Genomic DNA, 26,728 nt, shown 5'->3' on the forward strand with positions numbered 1-26,728 from the left:
ACTTGGCTCACCAAATTTCATTCTTCGAGGTTAAGCCGTTCGTTGGCAGTAACAGTTTTAATTTTTAGGTTTCACTCTGTTTTCTCCTATATGGGTATATGTAGATGGAACTCTAAATCAAACACGGTTTGTGCTAGCTCTTTGAAACTTGACACAATAAAGTAGTTAAATGATCTATCTCTATGGTTTGTTTCCTATTGATGTAGCCCTAAGCAGAGACTGCCGCAAATCACTTTCATGGAAAGGGGTTGCCAAGCTTTCAAAAAACTACGAGTTTCCTGAAATCTCCGCACAGTTTTTCACCCAATTTTGATGACACTTCCAGGTAATGATCAGTACCCCAATCCCACTTGGCTCACCAAATTTCGTTCTTCTAGGTTAAACCGTTCGTTGGCAGTAACAGTTTTAATTTTTAGGTTTCACTCTGTTTTCTCCTATATGGTTATATGTAGGTGGAACTCTAAATCAAACACGGTTTGTGCTAGCTCCTTGAAACTTGACACTATAAAATAGTTCCATGTTCTATCTCTATGGTTTGTTTCCTATTGATGTAGCCCTAAGGAGAGACTGGCGCAAATCACTTTCATGGAAAGGGGTTGCCAAGCTTCCAAAAAAATACGAGTTTCCTGAAAATTCAGCACACATTTTTTCACCCAAACTTGATGACACTTTCAGGTAATGATCAGTACCCCAGTCCCACTTGGCTCACCAAATTTCTTTCTTCTAGGTTAAACCGTTCGTTTATCAGTAACAGTTTTAATTTTTAGGTTTCACTCTGTTTTCTCCTATACGGATACATGTAGTGGGAACTCTAAATCAAACACGGTTTGTGCTAGCTCTTTGAAACTTGACACAATAAAGTAGTTCCAAGATCTATCTCTATGGTTTGTTTCCTATTGATGTAGCCCTAAGCAGAGACTGCCGCAAATCACTTTCATGGAAAGGGGTTGCCAAGCTTCCAAAAAACTACGAGTTTCCTGAAATCTCAGCACACATTTTTCACCCAATCTTGATGACACTTTCAGGTAATGATCAGTACCCCAATCCCACTTGGCTCACCAAATTTCGTTCTTCTAGGTTAAACCGTTCGTTGGCAGTAACAGTTTTAATTTTTAGGTTTCACTCTGTTTTCTCCTATAAGGATACGTGTAGTGGGAACTCTAAATCAAACACGGTTTGTGCTACCTCTTTGAAACTTGACACAATAAATTAGTTCCAAGATCTATCTATATGGTTTGTTTCCTGTTGATGTAGCCCTAAGCAGAGACTGCCGCAAATCACTTACTTGGAAAGGGGTTGCCAAGCTTCCAAAAATCTATGAGTTTTCTGAAATCTCAGCACACATTTTTTCACCCAATCTTCATGACACTTTCTGATAATGATCAGTACCCCAATCCCACTTGGCTCACCAAATTTCGTTCTTCTTGTTTAAACCGTTCGTTGGCAGTAACAGTTTTAATTTTTAGGTTTCACTCTGTTTTCTCCTACATGGGTATAAGTAGATGGAACTCTAAATCAAACACGGTTTGTGCTAGCTCTTTGTAATTTAACACAATAAAGTAGTTCCAAGTTCTATCTCTATGGTTTGTTTCCTATTGATGTAGCCCTAAGCAGAGACTGGCGCAAATCACTTTCATGGAAAGGGGTTGCCAAGCTTCCAAAAAAACTACGAGTTTCCTGAAATCTCAGCACATATTTTTTCACCCAATATGATGACACTTTCAGGTAATGATCAGTACCCCAATCCCACTTGGCTCACCAAATTTCGTTCTTCTAGGTTAAACCGTTCGTTGGCAGTAACAGTTTAAATTTTTAAGTTTCACTCTGTGTTCTCCTATACGGATACATGTAGTGGGAACTCTAAATCAAACACGGTTTGTGCTAGCTCTTTGAAACTTGACACAATAAAGTAGTTAAATGATCTATCTCTATGGTTCGTTTCCTATTGATGTAGCCCTAAGCCGAGACTGCTGCAAATCACTTTCATGGAAATGGGTTGCCAAGCTTCCAAAAAGCTACGAGTTTCCTGAAATCTCAGCACACATTTTTTCACCCAATCTTGATGACACTTCCAGGTAATGATCAGTACCCCAATCCCACTTGGCTCACCAAATTTCGTTCTTCTAGTTTAAACCGTTTGTTGGCAGTAACAGTTTTAATTTTTAGGTTTCACTCTGTTTTCTTCTATATGGATACATGTAGTTGGTACTCTAAATCAAACACGGTTTGTGGTAGCTCTTTGAAACTTGACACAATAAAGTATTTCCAAGTTCTATCTCTATGGTTTGTTTCCTATTGATGTAGCCCTAAGCAGAGACTGGCACAAATCACTTTCATGCTAAGGGGTTGCCAAGCTTCCAAAAAACTACGAGTTTCCTGAAATCTCAGCACACATTTTTTCACCCAATCTGGATGATACTTTCAGGTAATGATCAGTACTCCAATCCCACTTGGCTCCCCAAATTTCGTTCTTCTAAGTTCAACCGTTCGTTGGCAGTAACAGTTTTGATTTTTAGGTTTCACTCTGTTTTCTCCTATATGGATACATGTATTTGGTACTCTAAATCAAACACGGTTTGTGCTAGCTCTTTGAAACTTGACACAATAAAGTAGTTCCAAGTTCTATCTCTATGGTTTGTTTCCTATTGATGTAGCCCTAAGCAGAGACTGGCGCAAATCACTTTCATGGAAAGGGATTGCCAAGCTTCCAAAAACTACGAGTTTCCTGAAATCTCAGCACACGTTTTTTCACCCAATGTTGATCACACTTTCAGGTAATGATCAGTACCCCAATCCCACTTGGCTCACCAAATTTCGTTCTTCTAGGTTCAACCGTTCGTTGGCAGTAACAGTTTTAATTTTTAGGTTTCACTCTGTTTTCTCCTATATGGGTATATGTAGATGGAACTCTAAATCAAACGCGGTTTGTGCTAGCTCTTTGAAACTTGACACAATAAAGTAGTTCCAAGTTCTATATCTATGGTTTGTTTCCTATTGATGTAGCCCTAAGCAGAGACTTTCGCAAATGACTTTCATGGAAAGGGGTTGCCATGCTTCGAAAAACATAAGAGTTTCCTGAAATCTCAGCACACATTTTTTGACCCAATCTTGATGATCAGTACCCCAATCCCACTTGGTTCACCAAATTTCGTTCTTCTAGGTTCAACCGTTCGTTGGCAGTAAAAGTTTTAATTTTTAGGTTTCACTCTGTTTTCTCCTATATGGATACATGTAGTTGGTACTCTAAATCAAACACGGTTTGTGCTAGCTCTTTGAAACTTGACACAATAAAGTAGTTCCAAGTTCTATCTCTATGGTTTGTTTCCTATTGATGTAGCCCTAAGCAGAGACTTTTGCAAATGACTTTCATGGAAAGGGGTTGCCAAGCTTCGAAAAACATACGAGTTTCCTGAAATCTCAGCACACATTTTTTAACCCAATCCTGATGACACTTTCAGGTAATGATCAGTACCCCAATCCCACTTGGCTCACCAAATTTCGTTCTTCTAGGTTAAACCGTTCGTTGGCAGTAACAGTTTTAATTTTTAGGTTTCACTCTGTTTTCTCCTATATGGATACATGTAGTTGGTACTCTAAATCAAACACGGTTTGTGCTAGCTCTTTGAAACTTGACACAATAAAGTAGTTCCAAGTTCTATCTCTATGGTTTGTTTCCTATTGATGTAGCCCTAAGCAGAGACTGGCACAAATCACTTTCATGCTAAGGGGTTGCCAAGCTTCCAAAAAACTACGAGTTTCCTGAAATCTCAGCACACATTTTTTCACCCAATCTGGATGATACTTTCAGGTAATGATCAGTACCCCAATCCCACTTGGCTCCCCAAATTTCGTTCTTCTAAGTTCAACCGTTCGTTGGCAGTAACAGTTTTGATTTTTAAGTTTCACTCTGTTTTCTCCTATATGGATACATGTAGTTGAAACTCTAAATCAAACACGGTTTGTGCTAGCTCTTTGAAACTTGACACAATAAAGTAGTTCCTAGTTCCTACTCTATGGTTTGTTTCCTATTGATGTAGCCCTAAGCAGACACTGGCGCAAATCACTTTCATGGAAAGGGATTGCCAAGCTTCCAAAAACTACGAGTTTCCTGAAATCTCAGCACACGTTTTTTCACCCAATGTTGATCACACTTTCAGGTAATGATCAGTACCCCAATCCCACTTGGCTCACCAAATTTCGTTCTTCTAGGTTCAACCGTTCGTTGGCAGTAACAGTTTTAATTTTTAGGTTTCACTCTGTTTTCTCCTATATGGGTATAAGTAGATGGAACTCTAAATCAAACACTGTTTGTGCTAGCTCTTTAAATCTTGACACAATAAAGTAGTTCCAAGTTCTATCTCTATGGTTTGTTTCCTATTGATGTAGCCCTAAGCAGAGACTTGCGCAAATCACTTTCATGGAAAGGGGTTTCCAATCTTCCAAAAAACTACGAGTTTCCTGAAATCTCAGCACACTTTTTTTCACCCAATCTTAATGACACTTTCATGGTATGATCAGTACCCCAATCCCACTTGGCTCATCAAATTTCGTTCTTCTAAGTTCAACCGTTCGTTGGCAGTAACAGTTTTAATTTTTAGGTTTCACTCTATTTTCTCCTATATGGGTATGTGTAGATGGAACTCTAAATTAAACACGGTTTGTGCTAGCTCTTTGAAACTTGACACAATAAAGTAGTTCCAAGTTCTATCTCTATGGTTTGTTTCCTTTTGATGTAGCCCTAAGCAGAGACTTTCGCAAATGTCTTTCATGGAAAGGGGTTGCCAAGCTTCCAAAAACTACGAGTTTCCTGAAATCTCAGCACACATTTTCTGACCCAATCTTGATGACACTTTCAGGTAATGATCAGTACCCCAATCACACTTGGCTGTCCAAATTTCGTTCTTCTAGGTTAAACCGTTCGTTGGCAGTAACAGTTTTAATTTTTAGGTTTCACTCTGTTTTCTCTTATATGGATACATGTAGTTGGTACTCTAAATGAAACACGGTTTGTGCTAGCTCTTTGAAACTTGACACAATAAAGTAGTTCCAAGTTCTATCTCTATGGTTTGTTTCCTATTGATGTAGCCCTAAGCAGAGACTGGCGCAAATCACTTTCATGGAAAGGGGTTGCCAAGCTTCCAAAAACTACGAGTTTCCTGAAATCTCAGCACACATTTTTTGACCCAATCTTGATGACACTTTCAGGTAATGATCAGTACCCCAATCCCACTTGGCTCCCCAAATTTCGTTCTTCTAGGTTAAACCGTTCATTGGCAGTAACAGTTGTAATTTTTAGGTTTCACTCTGTTTTCTCCTATATGGGTATAAGTAGATGGAACTCTAAATCAAACACTGTTTGTGCTAGCTCTTTAAATCTTGACACAATAAAGTAGTTCCAAGTTCTATCACTATGGTTTGTTTCCTATTGATGTAGCCCTAAGCAGAGACCGGCGAAAATCACTTTTATGGAAAGGGGTTGCCAAGCTTCGAAAAACATACGAGTTTCCTGAAATCTCAGCACACATTTTTTGACCCAATCCTGATGACACTTTCAGGTAATGATCAGTACCCCAATCCCACTTGGCTCACCAAATTTCGTTCTTCTAGGTTAAACCCTTCGTTGGCAGTAACAGTTTTAATTTTTAGGTTTCACTCTGTTTTCTCCTATATGGATACATGTAGTTGGTACTCTAAATCAAACACGGTTTGTGCTAGCTCTTTGAAACTTGACACAATAAAGTATTTCCAAGTTCTATCTCTATGGTTTGTTTCCTATTGATGTAGCCCTAAGCAGAGACTGGCACAAATCACTTTCATGCTAAGGGGTTGCCAAGCTTCCAAAAAACTACTAGTTTCCTGAAATCTCAGCACACATTTTTTCACCCAATCTGGATGATACTTTCAGGTAATGATCAGTACCCCAATCCCACTTGGCTCCCCAAATTTCGTTCTTCTAAGTTCAACCGTTCGTTGGCAGTAACAGTTTTGATTTTTAGGTTTCACTCTGTTTTCTCCTATATGGATACATGTAGTTGGTACTCTAAATCAAACACGGTTTGTGCTAGCTCTTTGAAACTTGACACAATAAAGTAGTTCCAAGTTCTATCTCTATGGTTTGTTTCCTATTGATATAGCCCTAAGCAGAGACTGGCGCAAATCACTTTCATGGAAAGGGATGGCCAAGCTTCCAAAAACTATGAGTTTCCTGAAATCTCAGCACACGTTTTTTCACCCAATGTTGATCACACTTTCAGGTAATGATCAGTACCCCAATCCCACTTGGCTCACCAAATTTCGTTCTTCTAGGTTCAACCGTTCGTTGGCAGTAACAGTTTGAATTTTTAGGTTTCACTCTGTTTTCTCCTATATGGGTATATGTAGATGGAACTCTAAATCAAACGCGGTTTGTGCTAGCTCTTTGAAACTTGACACAATAAAGTAGTTCCAAGTTCTATATCTATGGTTTGTTTCCTATTGATGTAGCCCTAAGCAGAGACTTTCGCAAATGACTTTCATGGAAAGGGGTTGCCAAGCTTCGAAAAACATACGAGTTTCCTGAAATCTCAGCACACATTTTTTGACCCAATCCTGATGACACTTTCAGGTAATGATCAGTACCCCAATCCCACTTGGCTCACCAAATTTCGTTCTTCTAGGTTAAACCGTTCGTTGGCAGTAACAGTTTTAATTTTTAGGTTTCACTCTGTTTTCTCCTATATGGATACATGTAGTTGGTACTCTAAATCAAACACGGTTTGTGCTAGCTCTTTGAAACTTGACACAATAAAGTATTTCAAAGTTCTATCTCTATGGTTTGTTTCCTATTGATGTAGCCCTAAGCAGAGACTGGCAGAAATAACTTTCATGCTAAGGGGTTGCCAAGCTTCCAAAAAACTACGAGTTTCCTGAAATCTCAGCACACATTTTTTCACCCAATCTGGATGATACTTTCAGGTAATGATCAGTACCCCAATCCCACTTGGCTCCTTAAATTTCGTTCTTCTAAGTTCAACCGTTCGTTGGCAGTAACAGTTTTGATTTTTAGGTTTCACTCTGTTTTCTCCTATATGGATACATGTATTTGGTACTCTAAATCAAACACGGTTTGTCCTAGCTCTTTGAAACTTGACACAATAAAGTAGTTCCAAGTTCTATCTCTATGGTTTGTTTTTTTTTTTTTTTTGATGTAGCCCTAAGCAGAGACTTTCACAAATGACTTTCATGGAAAGAGGTTGCCAAGCTTCCAAAAAACTACGAGTTTCCTGAAATCTCAGCACACATTTTTTGAACCAATCTTGATGACACTTTCAGGTAATGATCAGTACCCCAATCCCACTTGGCTCACCAAATTTCGTTCTTCTAGGTTCAACCGTTCGTTGGCAGTAACATTTTTAATTTTTAGGTTTCACTCTGTTTTCTCCTATATGGGTATAAGTAGATGGAACTCTAAATCAAACACGGTTTGTGCTAGCTCTTTGAAACTTGACACAATAAAGTAGTTCCAAGTTCTATCTCTATGGTTTGTTTCCTATTGATGTAGCCCTAAGCAGAGACTGCCGCAAATCACTTTCATGGAAAGGGGTTGCCAAGCTTCCAAAAACTACGAGTTTTCTTAAATCTCTGCACACGTTTTTTCACCCAATCTTCATGACACTTTCAGGTAATGATCAGTACCCCAATCCCACTTGGCTCACCAAATTTCGTTCTTCTAGGTTAATCCGTTCGTTGGCAGTAACAGTTTTAATTTTTAGGTTTCAGAGTGTTTTCTCCTATATGGATACATGTAGTTGGTACTCTAAATCAAACACGGTCTGTGCTAGCTCTTTGAAACGTGACACAATAAAGTAGTTCCAAGTTCTATCTCTATGGTTTGTTTCCTATTGATGTAGCCCTAAGCAGAGACTGGCACAAGTCACTTTCATGCTAAGGGGTTGCCAAGCTTCCAAAAAACTACGAGTTTCCTGAAATCTCAGCACACATTTTTTCACCCAATCTGGATGATACTTTCAGGTAATGATCAGTACCCCAATCCCACTTGGCTCCCCAAATTTCGTTCTTTTAGGTTAAACCGTTCGTTGGCAGTAACAGTTTTGATTTTTAGGTTTCACTCTGTTTTCTCCTATATGGATACATGTAGTTGGTACTCTAAATCAAACACTGTTTGTGCTAGCTTTTTAAATCTTGACACAATAAAGTAGTTCCAAGTTCTATCTCTATGGTTTGTTTCCTATTGATGTAGCCCTAAGCAGAGACTTGCGCAAATCACTTTCATGGAAAGGGGTTTCCAATCTTCCAAAAAACTACGAGTTTCCTGAAATCTCAGCACACTTTTTTTCACCCAATCTTAATGACACTTTCATGGTATGATCAGTACCCCAATCCCACTTGGCTCATCAAATTTCGTTCTTCTAAGTTCAACCGTTCGTTGGCAGTAACAGTTTTAATTTTTAGGTTTCACTCTATTTTCTCCTATATGGGTATGTGTAGATGGAACTCTAAATTAAACACGGTTTGTGCTAGCTCTTTGAAACTTGACACAATAAAGTAGTTCCAAGTTCTATCTCTATGGTTTGTTTCCTTTTGATGTAGCCCTAAGCAGAGACTTTCGCAAATGTCTTTCATGGAAAGGGGTTGCCAAGCTTCCAAAAACTACGAGTTTCCTGAAATCTCAGCACACATTTTCTGACCCAATCTTGATGACACTTTCAGGTAATGATCAGTACCCCAATCACACTTGGCTCTCCAAATTTCGTTCTTCTTGTTTAAACCGTTCGTTGGCAGTAACAGTTTTAATTTTTAGGTTTCACTCTGTTTTCTCTTATATGGATACATGTAGTTGGTACTCTAAATGAAACACGGTTTGTGCTAGCTCTTTGAAACTTGACACAATAAAGTAGTTCCAAGTTCTATCTCTATGGTTTGTTTCCTATTGATGTAGCCCTAAGCAGAGACTGGCGCAAATCACTTTCATGGAAAGGGGTTGCCAAGCTTCCAAAAACTACGAGTTTCCTGAAATCTCAGCACACGTTTTTTCACCCAATGTTGATCACACTTTCAGGTAATGGTCAGTACCCCAATCCCACTTGGCTCACCAAATTTCGTTCTTCTAGGTTAAACCGTTCATTGGCAGTAACAGTTTTAATTTTTAGGTTTCACTCTGTTTTCTCCTATATGGGTATAAGTAGATGGAACTCTAAATCAAACACGGTTTGTGCTAGCTCTTTGAAATTTGACACAATAAAGTAGTTCCAAGTTCTATCTCTATGGTTTGTTTCCTATTGATGTAGCCCTAAGCAGAGACTGGCGCAAATCACTTTCATGGAAAGGGGTTGCCAAGCTTCCAAAAACTACGAGTTTCCTGAAATCTCAGCACACGTTTTTTCACCCAATGTTGATCACACTTTCAGGTAATGATCAGTACCCCAATCCCACTTGGCTCACCAAATTTCGTTCTTCTAGGTTAAACCGTTCGTTGGCAGTAACAGTTTTAATATTTAGGTTTCACTCTGTTTTCTCCTATATGGGTATATGTAGATGGAACTCTAAATCAAACGCGGATTGTGCTAACTCTTTGAACCTTGACACAATATAGTAGTTCCAAGTTCTATCTCTATGGTTTGTTTCCTATTGATGTAGCCCTAAGCAGAGACTTTCGCAAATGACTTTCATGGAAAGGGGTTGCCATCTTCGAAAAAAAATACGAGTTTCCTGAAATCTCAGCACACATTTTTTGACCCAATCTTGATGACACTTTCAGGTAATGATCAGTACCCCAATCCCACTTGGCTCACCAAATTTCGTTCTTTTAGGTTAAACCGTTCGTTGGCAGTAACAGTTTTAATTTTTAGGTTTCACTCTGTTTTCTCCTATATGGATACATGTAGTTGTTACTCTAAATCAACCACGGTTTGTGCTAGCTCTGTGAAACTTGACACAATAAAGTAGTTCCAAGTTCTATCTCTATGGTTTGTTTCCTATTGATGTAGCCCTAAGCAGAGATTGGCAGAAATCACTTTCATGGAAAGGGGTTGCCAAGCTTCGAAAAAAACTCCGAGTTTCCTGAAATCTCAGCACACATTTTTTCACCCAACCTGGATGATACTTTCAGGTAATGATCAGTACCCCAATCCCAATTGGCTTCCCAAATTTCGTTCTTCTAGTTTAAACCGTTCGTTGGCAGTAACAGTTTCAATTTTTAGGTTTCACTCTGTTTTCTCCTATATGGATACATGTAGTTGGAACTCTAAATCAAACACGGTTTGTGCTAGCTCTTTGAAACTTGACACAATAAAGTAGTTCCAAGTTCTATCTCTATGGTTTGTTTCCTATTGATGTAGCCCTAAGCAGAGACTGGCGCAAATCACTTTCATGGAAAGGGGTTGCCAAGCTTCCAAAAACTACGAGTTTCCTGAAATCTCAGCACACGTTTTTTCACCCAATGTTGATCACACTTTCAGGTAATGAGCAGTACCCCAATCCAACTTGGCTCACCAAATGTCGTTCTTCTAGGTTAAACCGTTCGTTGGCAGTAACATTTTTAATTTTTAGGTTTCACTCTGTTTTTTCCTATATGGGTATAAGTAGATGGAACTCTAAATCAAACACGGTGTGTGCTAGCTCTTTGAATCTTGACACAATAAAGTAGTTCCAAGTTCTATCTCTATGGTTTGTTTCCTATTGATGTAGCCCTAAGCACAGACTTGCGCAAATCACTTTCATGGAAAGGGGTTTCCAATCTTCCAAAAAACTACGAGTTTCCTGAAATCTCAGCACACATTTTTTCACCCAATCTTAATGACACTTTCAGGTAATGATCAGTACCCCAATCCCACTTGGCTCACCAAATTTCGTTCTTCTAAGTTCATCCGTTCGTTGGCAGTAACAGTTTTAATTTTTAGGTTTCACTCTGTTTTCTCCTATATGGGTATGTGTAGATGGAACTCTAAATCAAACACGGTTTGTGCTAGCTCTTTGAAACTTGACACAATAAAGTAGTTCCAAGTTCTATCTCTAGGGTTTGTTTCCTTTTGATGTAGCCCTAAGCAGAGACTTTCGCAAATGTCTTTCATGGAAAGGGGTTGCCAAGCTTCCAAAAACTACGAGTTTCCTGAAATCTCAGCACACATTTTCTGACCCAATCTTGATGACACTTTCAGGTAATGATCAGTACCCCAATCCCACTTGGCTCTCCAGATTTCGTTCTTCTAGGTTAAACCGTTCGTTGGCAGTAACAGTTTTAATTTTTAGATTTCACTCTGTTTTCTCCTATATGGATACATGTAGTTGGTACTCTAAATCAAACATGGTTTGTGCTAGGTCTTTGAAACTTGACACAATAAAGTAGTTCCAAGTTCTATCTCTATGGTTTGTTTCCTATTGATGTAGCCCTAAGCAGAGACTGGCAGAAATCACTTTCATGGAAAGGGGTTGCCAAGCTTCGAAAAAAACTACGAGTTTCCTGAAATCTCAGCACACATTTTTTCACCCAACCTGGATGATACTTTCAGGTAATGATCAGTACCCCAATCCCACTTGGCTTCCCAAATTTCGTTCTTCTAGTTTAAACCGTTCGTTGGCAGTAACAGTTTTAATTTTTAGGTTTCACTCTGTTTTCTCCTATATGGGTATAAGTAGATGGAACTCTAAATCAAACACTGTTTGTGCTAGCTCTTTAAATCTTGACACAATAAAGTAGTTCCAAGTTCTATCTCTATGGTTTGTTTCCTATTGATGTAGCCCTAAGCAGAGACTTGCGCAAATCACTTTCATGGAAAGGGGTTTCCAATCTTCCAAAAAACTACGAGTTTCCTGAAATCTCAGCACACTTTTTTTCACCCAATCTTAATGACACTTTCATGGTATGATCAGTACCCCAATCCCACTTGGCTCATCAAATTTCATTCTTCTAAGTTCAACCGTTCGTTGGCAGTAACAGTTTTAATTTTTAGGTTTCACTCTATTTTCTCCTATATGGGTATGTGTAGATGGAACTCTAAATTAAACACGGTTTGTGCTAGCTCTTTGAAACTTGACACAATAAAGTAGTTCCAAGTTCTATCTCTATGGTTTGTTTCCTTTTGATGTAGCCCTAAGCAGAGACTTTCGCAAATGTCTTTCATGGAAAGGGGTTGCCAAGCTTCCAAAAACTACGAGTTTCCTGAAATCTCAGCACACATTTTCTGACCCAATCTTGATGACACTTTCAGGTAATGATCAGTACCCCAATCACACTTGGCTGTCCAAATTTCGTTCTTCTAGGTTAAACCGTTCGTTGGCAGTAACAGTTTTAATTTTTAGGTTTCACTGTGTTTTCTCTTATATGGATACATGTAGTTGGTACTCTAAATGAAACACGGTTTGTGCTAGCTCTTTGAAACTTGACACAATAAAGTAGTTCCAAGTTCTATCTCTATGGTTTGTTTCCTATTGATGTAGCCCTAAGCAGAGACTGGCGCAAATCACTTTCATGGAAAGGGGTTGCCAAGCTTCCAAAAACTACGAGTTTCCTGAAATCTCAGCACACGTTTTTTCACCCAATGTTGATCACACTTTCAGGTAATGGTCAGTACCCCAATCCCACTTGGCTCACCAAATTTCGTTCTTCTAGGTTAAACCGTTCATTGGCAGTAACAGTTTTAATTTTTAGGTTTCACTCTGTTTTCTCCTATATGGGTATAAGTAGATGGAACTCTAAATCAAACACGGTTTGTGCTAGCTCTTTGAAATTTGACACAATAAAGTAGTTCCAAGTTCTATCTCTATGGTTTGTTTCCTATTGATGTAGCCCTAAGCAGAGACTGGCGCAAATCACTTTCATGGAAAGGGGTTGCCAAGCTTCCAAAAACTACGAGTTTCCTGAAATCTCAGCACACGTTTTTTCACCCAATGTTGATCACACTTTCAGGTAATGATCAGTACCCCAATCCCACTTGGCTCACCAAATTTCGTTCTTCTAGTTTAAACCGTTCGTTGGCAGTAACAGTTTTAATATTTAGGTTTCACTCTGTTTTCTCCTATATGGGTATATGTAGATGGAACTCTAAATCAAACGCGGATTGTGCTAACTCTTTGAACCTTGACACAATATAGTAGTTCCAAGTTCTATCTCTATGGTTTGTTTCCTATTGATGTAGCCCTAAGCAGAGACTTTCGCAAATGACTTTCATGGAAAGGGGTTGCCATCTTCGAAAAAAAATACGAGTTTCCTGAAATCTCAGCACACATTTTTTGACCCAATCTTGATGACACTTTCAGGTAATGATCAGTACCCCAATCCCACTTGGCTCACCAAATTTCGTTCTTTTAGGTTAAACCGTTCGTTGGCAGTAACAGTTTTAATTTTTAGGTTTCACTCTGTTTTCTCCTATATGGATACATGTAGTTGTTACTCTAAATCAACCACGGTTTGTGCTAGCTCTGTGAAACTTGACACAATAAAGTAGTTCCAAGTTCTATCTCTATGGTTTGTTTCCTATTGATGTAGCCCTAAGCAGAGATTGGCAGAAATCACTTTCATGGAAAGGGGTTGCCAAGCTTCGAAAAAAACTCCGAGTTTCCTGAAATCTCAGCACACATTTTTTCACCCAACCTGGATGATACTTTCAGGTAATGATCAGTACCCCAATCCCAATTGGCTTCCCAAATTTCGTTCTTCTAGTTTAAACCGTTCGTTGGCAGTAACAGTTTCAATTTTTAGGTTTCACTCTGTTTTCTCCTATATGGATACATGTAGTTGGAACTCTAAATCAAACACGGTTTGTGCTAGCTCTTTGAAACTTGACACAATAAAGTAGTTCCAAGTTCTATCTCTATGGTTTGTTTCCTATTGATGTAGCCCTAAGCAGAGACTGGCGCAAATCACTTTCATGGAAAGGGGTTGCCAAGCTTCCAAAAACTACGAGTTTCCTGAAATCTCAGCACACGTTTTTTCACCCAATGTTGATCACACTTTCAGGTAATGAGCAGTACCCCAATCCAACTTGGCTCACCAAATGTCGTTCTTCTAGGTTAAACCGTTCGTTGGCAGTAACATTTTTAATTTTTAGGTTTCACTCTGTTTTTTCCTATATGGGTATAAGTAGATGGAACTCTAAATCAAACACGGTGTGTGCTAGCTCTTTGAATCTTGACACAATAAAGTAGTTCCAAGTTCTATCTCTATGGTTTGTTTCCTATTGATGTAGCCCTAAGCACAGACTTGCGCAAATCACTTTCATGGAAAGGGGTTTCCAATCTTCCAAAAAACTACGAGTTTCCTGAAATCTCAGCACACATTTTTTCACCCAATCTTAATGACACTTTCAGGTAATGATCAGTACCCCAATCCCACTTGGCTCACCAAATTTCGTTCTTCTAAGTTCATCCGTTCGTTGGCAGTAACAGTTTTAATTTTTAGGTTTCACTCTGTTTTCTCCTATATGGGTATGTGTAGATGGAACTCTAAATCAAACACGGTTTGTGCTAGCTCTTTGAAACTTGACACAATAAAGTAGTTCCAAGTTCTATCTCTAGGGTTTGTTTCCTTTTGATGTAGCCCTAAGCAGAGACTTTCGCAAATGTCTTTCATGGAAAGGGGTTGCCAAGCTTCCAAAAACTACGAGTTTCCTGAAATCTCAGCACACATTTTCTGACCCAATCTTGATGACACTTTCAGGTAATGATCAGTACCCCAATCCCACTTGGCTCTCCAGATTTCGTTCTTCTAGGTTAAACCGTTCGTTGGCAGTAACAGTTTTAATTTTTAGATTTCACTCTGTTTTCTCCTATATGGATACATGTAGTTGGTACTCTAAATCAAACATGGTTTGTGCTAGTTCTTTGAAACTTGACACAATAAAGTAGTTCCAAGTTCTATCTCTATGGTTTGTTTCCTATTGATGTAGCCCTAAGCAGAGACTGGCAGAAATCACTTTCATGGAAAGGGGTTGCCAAGCTTCGAAAAAAACTACGAGTTTCCTGAAATCTCAGCACACATTTTTTCACCCAACCTGGATGATACTTTCAGGTAATGATCAGTACCCCAATCCCACTTGGCTTCCCAAATTTCGTTCTTCTAGTTTAAACCGTTCGTTGGCAGTAACAGTTTTAATTTTTAGGTTTCACTCTGTTTTCTCCTATATGGGTATAAGTAGATGGAACTCTAAATCAAACACTGTTTGTGCTAGCTCTTTAAATCTTGACACAATAAAGTAGTTCCAAGTTCTATCTCTATGGTTTGTTTCCTATTGATGTAGCCCTAAGCAGAGACTTGCGCAAATCACTTTCATGGAAAGGGGTTTCCAATCTTCCAAAAAACTACGAGTTTCCTGAAATCTCAGCACACTTTTTTTCACCCAATCTTAATGACACTTTCATGGTATGATCAGTACCCCAATCCCACTTGGCTCATCAAATTTCGTTCTTCTAAGTTCAACCGTTCGTTGGCAGTAACAGTTTTAATTTTTAGGTTTCACTCTATTTTCTCCTATATGGGTATGTGTAGATGGAACTCTAAATTAAACACGGTTTGTGCTAGCTCTTTGAAACTTGACACAATAAAGTAGTTCCAAGTTCTATCTCTATGGTTTGTTTCCTTTTGATGTAGCCCTAAGCAGAGACTTTCGCAAATGTCTTTCATGGAAAGGGGTTGCCAAGCTTCCAAAAACTACGAGTTTCCTGAAATCTCAGCACACATTTTCTGACCCAATCTTGATGACACTTTCAGGTAATGATCAGTACCCCAATCACACTTGGCTGTCCAAATTTCGTTCTTCTAGGTTAAACCGTTCGTTGGCAGTAACAGTTTTAATTTTTAGGTTTCACTGTGTTTTCTCTTATATGGATACATGTAGTTGGTACTCTAAATGAAACACGGTTTGTGCTAGCTCTTTGAAACTTGACACAATAAAGTAGTTCCAAGTTCTATCTCTATGGTTTGTTTCCTATTGATGTAGCCCTAAGCAGAGACTGGCGCAAATCACTTTCATGGAAAGGGGTTGCCAAGCTTCCAAAAACTACGAGTTTCCTGAAATCTCAGCACACGTTTTTTCACCCAATGTTGATCACACTTTCAGGTAATGGTCAGTACCCCAATCCCACTTGGCTCACCAAATTTCGTTCTTCTAGGTTAAACCGTTCATTGGCAGTAACAGTTTTAATTTTTAGGTTTCACTCTGTTTTCTCCTATATGGGTATAAGTAGATGGAACTCTAAATCAAACACGGTTTGTGCTAGCTCTTTGAAATTTGACACAATAAAGTAGTTCCAAGTTCTATCTCTATGGTTTGTTTCCTATTGATGTAGCCCTAAGCAGAGACTGGCGCAAATCACTTTCATGGAAAGGGGTTGCCAAGCTTCCAAAAACTACGAGTTTCCTGAAATCTCAGCACACGTTTTTTCACCCAATGTTGATCACACTTTCAGGTAATGATCAGTACCCCAATCCCACTTGGCTCACCAAATTTCGTTCTTCTAGGTTAAACCGTTCGTTGGCAGTAACAGTTTTAATATTTAGGTTTCACTCTGTTTTCTCCTATATGGGTATATGTAGATGGAACTCTAAATCAAACGCGGATTGTGCTAACTCTTTGAACCTTGACACAATATAGTAGTTCCAAGTTCTATCTCTATGGTTTGTTTCCTATTGATGTAGCCCTAAGCAGAGACTTTCGCAAATGACTTTCATGGAAAGGGGTTGCCATCTTCGAAAAAAATACGAGTTTCCTGAAATCTCAGCACACATTTTTTGACCCAATCTTGATGACACTTTCAGGTAATGATCAGTACCCCAATCCCACTTGGCTCACCAAATTTCGTTCTTTTAGGTTAAACCGTTCGTTGGCAGTAACAGTTTTAATTTTTAGGTTTCACTCTGTTTTCTCCTATATGGATACATGTAGTTGTTACTCTAAATCAACCACGGTTTGTGCTAGCTCTGTGAAACTTGACACAATAAAGTAGTTCCAAGTTCTATCTCTATGGTTTGTTTCCTATTGATGTAGCCCTAAGCAGAGATTGGCAGAAATCACTTTCATGGAAAGGGGTTGCCAAGCTTCGAAAAAAACTCCGAGTTTCCTGAAATCTCAGCACACATTTTTTCACCCAACCTGGATGATACTTTCAGGTAATGATCAGTACCCCAATCCCAATTGGCTTCCCAAATTTCGTTCTTCTAGTTTAAACCGTTCGTTGGCAGTAACAGTTTCAATTTTTAGGTTTCACTCTGTTTTCTCCTATATGGATACATGTAGTTGGAACTCTAAATCAAACACGGTTTGTGCTAGCTCTTTGAAACTTGACACAATAAAGTAGTTCCAAGTTCTATCTCTATGGTTTGTTTCCTATTGATGTAGCCCTAAGCAGAGACTGGCGCAAATCACTTTCATGGAAAGGGGTTGCCAAGCTTCCAAAAACTACGAGTTTCCTGAAATCTCAGCACACGTTTTTTCACCCAATGTTGATCACACTTTCAGGTAATGAGCAGTACCCCAATCCAACTTGGCTCACCAAATGTCGTTCTTCTAGGTTAAACCGTTCGTTGGCAGTAACATTTTTAATTTTTAGGTTTCACTCTGTTTTTTCCTATATGGGTATAAGTAGATGGAACTCTAAATCAAACACGGTGTGTGCTAGCTCTTTGAATCTTGACACAATAAAGTAGTTCCAAGTTCTATCTCTATGGTTTGTTTCCTATTGATGTAGCCCTAAGCACAGACTTGCGCAAATCACTTTCATGGAAAGGGGTTTCCAATCTTCCAAAAAACTACGAGTTTCCTGAAATCTCAGCACACATTTTTTCACCCAATCTTAATGACACTTTCAGGTAATGATCAGTACCCCAATCCCACTTGGCTCACCAAATTTCGTTCTTCTAAGTTCATCCGTTCGTTGGCAGTAACAGTTTTAATTTTTAGGTTTCACTCTGTTTTCTCCTATATGGGTATGTGTAGATGGAACTCTAAATCAAACACGGTTTGTGCTAGCTCTTTGAAACTTGACACAATAAAGTAGTTCCAAGTTCTATCTCTAGGGTTTGTTTCCTTTTGATGTAGCCCTAAGCAGAGACTTTCGCAAATGTCTTTCATGGAAAGGGGTTGCCAAGCTTCCAAAAACTACGAGTTTCCTGAAATCTCAGCACACATTTTCTGACCCAATCTTGATGACACTTTCAGGTAATGATCAGTACCCCAATCCCACTTGGCTCTCCAGATTTCGTTCTTCTAGGTTAAACCGTTCGTTGGCAGTAACAGTTTTAATTTTTAGATTTCACTCTGTTTTCTCCTATATGGATACATGTAGTTGGTACTCTAAATCAAACATGGTTTGTGCTAGGTCTTTGAAACTTGACACAATAAAGTAGTTCCAAGTTCTATCTCTATGGTTTGTTTCCTATTGATGTAGCCCTAAGCAGAGACTGGCAGAAATCACTTTCATGGAAAGGGGTTGCCAAGCTTCGAAAAAAACTACGAGTTTCCTGAAATCTCAGCACACATTTTTTCACCCAACCTGGATGATACTTTCAGGTAATGATCAGTACCCCAATCCCACTTGGCTTCCCAAATTTCGTTCTTCTAGTTTAAACCGTTCGTTGGCAGTAACAGTTTTAATTTTTAGGTTTCACTCTGTTTTCTCCTATATGGGTATAAGTAGATGGAACTTTAAATCAAACACTGTTTGTGCTAGCTCTTTAAATCTTGACACAATAAAGTAGTTCCAAGTTCTATCTCTATGGTTTGTTTCCTATTGATGTAGCCCTAAGCAGAGACTTGCGCAAATCACTTTCATGGAAAGGGGTTTCCAATCTTCCAAAAAACTACGAGTTTCCTGAAATCTCAGCACACTTTTTTTCACCCAATCTTAATGACACTTTCATGGTATGATCAGTACCCCAATCCCACTTGGCTCATCAAATTTCGTTCTTCTAAGTTCAACCGTTCGTTGGCAGTAACAGTTTTAATTTTTAGGTTTCACTCTATTTTCTCCTATATGGGTATGTGTAGATGGAACTCTAAATTAAACACGGTTTGTGCTAGCTCTTTGAAACTTGACACAATAAAGTAGTTCCAAGTTCTATCTCTATGGTTTGTTTCCTTTTGATGTAGCCCTAAGCAGAGACTTTCGCAAATGTCTTTCATGGAAAGGGGTTGCCAAGCTTCCAAAAACTACGAGTTTCCTGAAATCTCAGCACACATTTTCTGACCCAATCTTGATGACACTTTCAGGTAATGATCAGTACCCCAATCACACTTGGCTGTCCAAATTTCGTTCTTCTAGGTTAAACCGTTCGTTGGCAGTAACAGTTTTAATTTTTAGGTTTCACTGTGTTTTCTCTTATATGGATACATGTAGTTGGTACTCTAAATGAAACACGGTTTGTGCTAGCTCTTTGAAACTTGACACAATAAAGTAGTTCCAAGTTCTATCTCTATGGTTTGTTTCCTATTGATGTAGCCCTAAGCAGAGACTGGCGCAAATCACTTTCATGGAAAGGGGTTGCCAAGCTTCCAAAAACTACGAGTTTCCTGAAATCTCAGCACACGTTTTTTCACCCAATGTTGATCACACTTTCAGGTAATGGTCAGTACCCCAATCCCACTTGGCTCACCAAATTTCGTTCTTCTAGGTTAAACCGTTCATTGGCAATAACAGTTTTAATTTTTAGGTTTCACTCTGTTTTCTCCTATATGGGTATAAGTAGATGGAACTCTAAATCAAACACGGTTTGTGCTAGCTCTTTGAAACTTGACACAATAAAGTAGTTCCAAGTTCTATCTCTATGGTTTGTTTCCTTTTGATGTAGCCCTAAGCAGAGACTTTCGCAAATGTCTTTCATGGAAAGGGGTTGCCAAGCTTCCAAAAACTACGAGTTTCCTGAAATCTCAGCACACATTTTCTGACCCAAACTTGATGACACTTTCAGGTAATGATCAGGACCCCAATCCCACTTGGCACACCAAATTGCATTCTTCTAGGTTAAACCGTTCGTTGGCAGTAACAGTTTTAATTTTTAGGTTTCACTCTGTTTTCGCATATATGGATACATGTAGTTGGAACTATAAATCAAACACGGTTTGTGCTAGCTCTTTGAAACTTGACACAATAAAGTAGTTCCAAGTTCTATCTCTATGGTTTGTTTCCTATTGATGTAGCCCTAAGCAGAGACTGGCGCAAATCACTTTCATGGAAAGGGGTTGCCAAGCTTCCAAAAAACTACAAGATTCCTGAAATCTCAGCACACATTTTTTCAACCAATCTTGATGACACTTTCAGGTAATGATCAGTACCCCAATCCCACTTGGCTCACCAAATTTCGTTCTTCTAGGTTAAACCGTTTGTTGGCAGATACAGTTTTAATATTTAGGTTTCACTCTGTTTTCTCCTATATGGGTATATGTAGATGGAACTCTAAATCAAACACGGTTTGTGCTAGCTCTTTGAAACTTGACACAATAAAGTAGTTCCAAGTTCTATCTCTATGGTTTGTTTCCTATTGATGTAGCCCTAAGCAGAGACTGCCGCAAATCACTTTCATGGAAAGGGGTTGCCAAGCTTCCAAAAAACTACGAGTTTCCTGAAATCTCAGCACACATTTTTTCACCCAATCTTGATGACACTTTCAGGTAATGATCAGTATCCCAATCCCACTTGGCTCACCAAATTTTGTTCTTCTAGGTTAAACCGTTCGTTGGCAGTAACAGTTTTAAATTTTAGGTTTCACTCTGTTTTCTTCTATATGGATACATGTAGTTGAAACTCTAAATCAAACACGGTTTGTGCTAGCTCCTTGAAACTTGACAAAATAAAGTAGTTCCAAGTTCTATTTCTATGGTTTGTTTCCTATTTATGTAGCCCTAAGCTGAGACTGGCACAAATCACTTTCCTGGAAAGGGGTGGCCAAACTTCCAAAAAACCAAGAGTTTCCTGAATCTCAGCGCACATTTTTTCACCCAATCTTGATGACACTTTCAGGTAATTATCAGTACCCCAATCCCACTTGGCACACCAAATTTCGTTCTTCTAGGATAAACCGTTCGTTGGCAGTAACAGTTTTAATTTTTAGGTTTCACTCTGTTTTCTCCTATATGGATACATGTATTTGGAACTATAAATCAAACACGGTTTGTGCTAGCTCTTTGAAACTTGACACCATAAAGTAGTTCCAAGTTCTATCTCTATGGTTTGTTTCCTATTGATGTAGCCCTAAGCAGAGACTGGCGCAAATGACTTTCATGGAAAGGGGTTGCCAAGCTTCCAAAAAACTACAAGATTCTTGAAATCGCAGCACACATTTTTTCACCCCATCTTGATGACACTTTCAGGTAATGATCAGTACCCCAATCCCACTTGGCTCACCAAATTTCATTCTTCGAGGTTAAGCCGTTCGTTGGCAGTAACAGTTTTAATTTTTAGGTTTCACTCTGTTTTCTCCTATATGGGTATATGTAGATGGAACTCTAAATCAAACACGGTTTGTGCTAGCTCTTTGAAACTTGACACAATAAAGTAGTTAAATGATCTATCTCTATGGTTTGTTTCCTATTGATGTAGCCCTAAGCAGAGACTGCCGCAAATCACTTTCATGGAAAGGGGTTGCCAAGCTTTCAAAAAACTACGAGTTTCCTGAAATCTCCGCACAGTTTTTCACCCAATTTTGATGACACTTCCAGGTAATGATCAGTACCCCAATCCCACTTGGCTCACCAAATTTCGTTCTTCTAGGTTAAACCGTTCGTTGGCAGTAACAGTTTTAATTTTTAGGTTTCACTCTGTTTTCTCCTATATGGTTATATGTAGGTGGAACTCTAAATCAAACACGGTTTGTGCTAGCTCCTTGAAACTTGACACTATAAAATAGTTCCATGTTCTATCTCTATGGTTTGTTTCCTATTGATGTAGCCCTAAGGAGAGACTGGCGCAAATCACTTTCATGGAAAGGGGTTGCCAAGCTTCCAAAAAAATACGAGTTTCCTGAAAATTCAGCACACATTTTTTCACCCAAACTTGATGACACTTTCAGGTAATGATCAGTACCCCAGTCCCACTTGGCTCACCAAATTTCTTTCTTCTAGGTTAAACCGTTCGTTTATCAGTAACAGTTTTAATTTTTAGGTTTCACTCTGTTTTCTCCTATACGGATACATGTAGTGGGAACTCTAAATCAAACACGGTTTGTGCTAGCTCTTTGAAACTTGACACAATAAAGTAGTTCCAAGATCTATCTCTATGGTTTGTTTCCTATTGATGTAGCCCTAAGCAGAGACTGCCGCAAATCACTTTCATGGAAAGGGGTTGCCAAGCTTCCAAAAAACTACGAGTTTCCTGAAATCTCAGCACACATTTTTTCACCCAATCTTGATGACACTTTCAGGTAATGATCAGTACCCCAATCCCACTTGGCTCACCAAATTTCGTTCTTCTAGGTTAAACCGTTCGTTGGCAGTAACAGTTTTAATTTTTAGGTTTCACTCTGTTTTCTCCTATAAGGATACGTGTAGTGGGAACTCTAAATCAAACACGGTTTGTGCTACTTCTTTGAAACTTGACACAATAAATTAGTTCCAAGATCTATCTTTATGGTTTGTTTCCTGTTGATGTAGCCCTAAGCAGAGACTGCCGCAAATCACTTTCTTGGAAAGGGGTTGCCAAGCTTCCAAAAATCTATGAGTTTTCTGAAATCTCAGCACACATTTTTTCACCCAATCTTCATGACACTTTCTGATAATAATCAGTACCCCAATCCCACTTGGCTCACCAAATTTCGTTCTTCTTGTTTAAACCGTTCGTTGGCAGTAACAGTTTTAATTTTTAGGTTTCACTCTGTTTTCTCCTACATGGGTATAAGTAGATGGAACTCTAAATCAAACACGGTTTGTGCTAGCTCTTTGTAATTTAACACAATAAAGTAGTTCCAAGTTCTATCTCTATGGTTTGTTTCCTATTGATGTAGCCCTAAGCAGAGACTGGCGCAAATCACTTTCATGGAAAGGGGTTGCCAAGCTTCCAAAAAAACTACGAGTTTCCTGAAATCTCAGCACATATTTTTTCACCCAATATGATGACACTTTCAGGTAATGATCAGTACCCCAATCCCACTTGGCTCACCAAATTTCGTTCTTCTAGGTTAAACCGTTCGTTGGCAGTAACAGTTTAAATTTTTAAGTTTCACTCTGTGTTCTCCTATACGGATACATGTAGTGGGAACTCTAAATCAAACACGGTTTGTGCTAGCTCTTTGAAACTTGACACAATAAAGTAGTTAAATGATCTATCTCTATGGTTTGTTTCCTATTGATGTAGCCCTAAGCCGAGACTGCTGCAAATCACTTTCATGGAAATGGGTTGCCAAGCTTCCAAAAAGCTACGAGTTTCCTGAAATCTCAGCACACATTTTTTCACCCAATCTTGATGACACTTCCAGGTAATGATCAGTACCCCAATCCCACTTGGCTCACCAAATTTCGTTCTTCTAGTTTAAACCGTTTGTTGGCAGTAACAGTTTTAATTTTTAGGTTTCACTCTGTTTTCTTCTATATGGATACATGTAGTTGGTACTCTAAATCAAACACGGTTTGTGGTAGCTCTTTGAAACTTGACACAATAAAGTATTTCCAAGTTCTATCTCTATGGTTTGTTTCCTATTGATGTAGCCCTAAGCAGAGACTGGCACAAATCACTTTCATGCTAAGGGGTTGCCAAGCTTCCAAAAAACTACGAGTTTCCTGAAATCTCAGCACACATTTTTTCACCCAATCTGGATGATACTTTCAGGTAATGATCAGTACTCCAATCCCACTTGGCTCCCCAAATTTCGTTCTTCTAAGTTCAACCGTTCGTTGGCAGTAACAGTTTTGATTTTTAGGTTTCACTCTGTTTTCTCCTATATGGATACATGTATTTGGTACTCTAAATCAAACACGGTTTGTGCTAGCTCTTTGAAACTTGACACAATAAAGTAGTTCCAAGTTCTATCTCTATGGTTTGTTTCCTATTGATGTAGCCCTAAGCAGAGACTGGCGCAAATCACTTTCATGGAAAGGGATTGCCAAGCTTCCAAAAACTACGAGTTTCCTGAAATCTCAGCACACGTTTTTTCACCCAATGTTGATCACACTTTCAGGTAATGATCAGTACCCCAATCCCACTTGGCTCACCAAATTTCGTTCTTCTAGGTTCAACCGTTCGTTGGCAGTAACAGTTTTAATTTTTAGGTTTCACTCTGTTTTCTCCTATATGGGTATATGTAGATGGAACTCTAAATCAAACGCGGTTTGTGCTAGCTCTTTGAAACTTGACACAATAAAGTAGTTCCAAGTTCTATATCTATGGTTTGTTTCCTATTGATGTAGCCCTAAGCAGAGACTTTCGCAAATGACTTACATGGAAAGGGGTTGCCAAGCTTCGAAAAACATAAGAGTTTCCTGAAATCTCAGCACACATTTTTTGACCCAATCTTGATGATCAGTACCCCAATCCCACTTGGTTCACCAAATTTCGTTCTTCTAGGTTCAACCGTTCGTTGGCAGTAAAAGTTTTAATTTTTAGGTTTCACTCTGTTTTCTCCTATATGGATACATGTAGTTGGTACTCTAAATCAAACACGGTTTGTGCTAGCTCTTTGAAACTTGACACAATAAAGTAGTTCCAAGTTCTATCTCTATGGTTTGTTTCCTATTGATGTAGCCCTAAGCAGAGACTTTCGCAAATGACTTTCATGGAAAGGGGTTGCCAAGCTTCGAAAAACATACGAGTTTCCTGAAATCTCAGCACACATTTTTTGACCCAATCCTGATGACACTTTCAGGTAATGATCAGTACCCCAATCCCACTTGGCTCACCAAATTTCGTTCTTCTAGGTTAAACCGTTCGTTGGCAGTAACAGTTTTAATTTTTAGGTTTCACTCTGTTTTCTCCTATATGGATACATGTAGTTGGTACTCTAAATCAAACACGGTTTGTGCTAGCTCTTTGAAACTTGACACAATAAAGTAGTTCCAAGTTCTATCTCTATGGTTTGTTTCCTATTGATGTAGCCCTAAGCAGAGACTGGCACAAATCACTTTCATGCTAAGGGGTTGCCAAGCTTCCAAAAAACTACGAGTTTCCTGAAATCTCAGCACACATTTTTTCACCCAATCTGGATGATACTTTCAGGTAATGATCAGTACCCCAATCCCACTTGGCTCCCCAAATTTCGTTCTTCTAAGTTCAACCGTTCGTTGGCAGTAACAGTTTTGATTTTTAGGTTTCACTCTGTTTTCTCCTATATGGATACATGTATTTGGTACTCTAAATCAAACACGGTTTGTGCTAGCTCTTTGAAACTTGACACAATAAAGTAGTTCCTAGTTCCTACTCTATGGTTTGTTTCCTATTGATGTAGCCCTAAGCAGACACTGGCGCAAATCACTTTCATGGAAAGGGATTGCCAAGCTTCCAAAAACTACGAGTTTCCTGAAATCTCAGCACACGTTTTTTCACCCAATGTTGATCACACTTTCAGGTAATGATCAGTACCCCAATCCCACTTGGCTCACCAAATTTCGTTCTTCTAGGTTCAACCGTTCGTTGGCAGTAACAGTTTTAATTTTTAGGTTTCACTCTGTTTTCTCCTATATGGGTATATGTAGATGGAACTCTAAATCAAACGCGGTTTGTGCTAGCTCTTTGAAACTTGACACAATAAAGTAGTTCCAAGTTCTATCTCTATGGTTTGTTTCCTATTGATGTAGCCCTAAGCAGAGACTTTCGCAAATGACTTTCATGGAAAGGGGTTGCCAAGCTTCGAAAAACATACGAGTTTCCTGAAATCTCAGCACACATTTTTTGACCCAATCTTGATGACACTTTCAGGTAATGATCAGTACCCCAATCCCACTTGGCTCACCAAATTTCGTTCTTCTAGGTTAAACCGTTCGTTGGCAGTAACAGTTTTAATTTTTAGGTTTCACTCTGTTTTCTCCTATATGGATACATGTAGTTGGTACTCTAAATCAAACACGGTTTGTGCTAGCTCTTTGAAACTTGACACAATAAAGTAGTTCCAAGTTCTATCTCTATGGTTTGTTTCCTATTGATGTAGCCCTAAGCAGAGACTGGCACAAATCACTTTCATGCTAAGGGGTTGCCAAGCTTCCAAAAAACTACGAGTTTCCTGAAATCTCAGCACACATTTTTTCACCCAATCTGGATGATACTTTCAGGTAATGATCAGTACCCCAATCCCACTTGGCTCCCCAAATTTCGTTCTTCTAAGTTCAACCGTTCGTTGGCAGTAACAGTTTTGATTTTTAGGTTTCACTCTGTTTTCTCCTATATGGATACATGTATTTGGTACTCTAAATCAAACACGGTTTCTGCTAGCTCTTTGAAACTTGACACAATAAAGTAGTTCCAAGTTCTATCTCTATGGTTTGTTTCCTATTGATGTAGCCCTAAGCAGAGACTGGCGCAAATCACTTTCATGGAAAGGGATTGCCAAGCTTCCAAAAACTACGAGTTTCCTGAAATCTCAGCACATATTTTTTGACCCAATCTTGATGACACTTTCAGGTAATGATCAGTACCCCAATCCCACTTGGCTCCCCAAATTTCGTTCTTCTAGGTTAAACCGTTCATTGGCAGTAACAGTTGTAATTTTTAGGTTTCACTCTGTTTTCTCCTATATGGGTATAAGTAGATGGAACTCTAAATCAAACACTGTTTGTGCTAGCTCTTTAAATCTTGACACAATAAAGTAGTTCCAAGTTCTATC

Source organism: Spermophilus citellus (genome assembly GCF_964194105.1).
Source record: "Spermophilus citellus genome assembly, chromosome: 9".
Classification (NCBI taxonomy): domain Eukaryota; kingdom Metazoa; phylum Chordata; class Mammalia; order Rodentia; family Sciuridae; genus Spermophilus; species Spermophilus citellus.